At 34.3% G+C, this 1,754-nt stretch overlaps 1 long non-coding RNA gene across 1 annotated transcript; it reads right to left on the reverse strand.

Annotated features, from left to right (window-relative positions):
- Positions 1-679: 679 nt before the first annotated feature.
- On the reverse strand, positions 680-1,162 carry LOC114544135. The gene is made up of 3 exons (XR_003690306.1): positions 1,098-1,162; positions 909-968; positions 680-711 (listed from the first exon to the last, which is right to left on the reverse strand). It is a non-coding gene; the product is annotated as an uncharacterized LOC114544135 (long non-coding RNA).
- Between the last annotated feature and the right edge of the window lie 592 nt (positions 1,163-1,754).

Genomic DNA, 1,754 nt, shown 5'->3' on the forward strand with positions numbered 1-1,754 from the left:
TTCATTTTCGTCTTCATTGGATCCAGTTGACATTTGTGTTTGTCTGCACACTACAGTAAATAATCGAAGCAGGAAAACTTTAAGTAAAATACGAATAATATCTTTTGAAGCATCCGACATTGCATTGATGACACGACAGACACGTATTTTCAAAATGAAATACATCCCCAACACACACGTCAGAAAATGGCACTCAACAAAGCGTGAAAACATTCATGCATTTAGTATATATAGAACTATAGTTTTATTATACGGTTTTATGATACAAATACTAGATTTCCAATCGGTTACCTGTGTCATGCTCACTCATATCTATCGTCGTTTCTGTTTCTTTATTTTCGTCTTCAATGGATCCAATTGACATTTGAGTTTGTCTGCCCACTACAGTAAATAATCGAAGCAGGAAAACTTTAAAATAAAATACGAATAATATCTCTTGAAGCATCCGACATTGCATTGATGACACGACAGACACGTATTATCAAAATGAAATACACCCCCAACACACACGTCAGGAAATGGCACTCAACAAAGCGTGAAAACATTCATGCATTTAGTATAATAGAACTATTGTTTTATTATACAGTTTTATGATACAAATACTAGATTTTTGATCGGTTACCTGTGTCATGCTCACTCATATCTATCGTCTTTCTGTTTCTTTTTATTCGTCTTCAATGGATCCAATAGACATTTGAGTTTGTCTGCCCACTACAGTAAATAATCGAAGCAGGAAAACTTTTAAATAAAAACGAAAAATATCTCTTTCAAAATGAAATACACCCCCAACACACACGTCAGAAAATGGCACTCAACAAAGCGTGAAAACATTCATGCATTTAGTATATATAGAACTATGTTTTATTATACGGTTTTATGATACAAATACTAGATTTTTGATCGGTTACCTGTGTCATGCTCACTCATGTCAGTTGCAGTTCCTTCATTTTCATCTTCATCAGACAAACCTTTAATAAATATACATGACAACGATTTAAGGTCATTGTTCCCTTTCATATTTTGCAGCAATTTAAAAATTTTTGTCAAAATAGATTTTGTACAGGGAATAATTGCAGTATGGGATTTATGTTGCTTACATTCCTCCGCTTTCTTGTCACCGGAACCAATTTCTTGTGGCAATGTGTCAAGCTTCAGACCTTTGAGAACTGTAACAAATCATTTAGAATGTTCTAATTTGTTTGTTTCCACACGAATGGCAACGAGCATGCGAATACATTGTGAAAACAATAGATATTGGGATATCTTGAGTGCATGAAACACTGAGTTTCTTGTGTTTTTAAACGTACTTTAAAATACCAACTTGAATTAGAAATCAATTTGAACATATAATATATATGTGTTATATATTTTTTTTAACTTATACAACTCCGTCGTAAACCAACCTTGTAACACCTGGTGCTTCAGGGGTGCTGTGAACGATGCCAATGGAATTGACAAACAACCAGCCTTTTGTTTTTTTCCGTCCTGATTTAAGAAATAAGATGTGTCTCGATCCTGCCCTCCTTCTTTCACGACTGCTTTTTTTAGTTCGCTTTTGTCTACTATGATTGGCTGACCACCATCGTCCGGAATGCTTTCTATCCGTATAGCGATACTGCTAGGCTCCTTATCACCCGCCTTTTTCTTTTCTCTGGCAAATTTACTGATCTAAAGATAAGAAAGAAGCTCATCAATCTTTTGCTGAATTTACTAAATGGTTAACATTTTTTAACAAAAGTTAATTTTCATTACTG

This window comes from Dendronephthya gigantea, unplaced genomic scaffold (genome assembly GCF_004324835.1).
Source record: "Dendronephthya gigantea isolate DGI-Jeju-01 unplaced genomic scaffold, DenGig_1.0 000661F, whole genome shotgun sequence".
NCBI lineage: Eukaryota > Metazoa > Cnidaria > Anthozoa > Malacalcyonacea > Nephtheidae > Dendronephthya > Dendronephthya gigantea.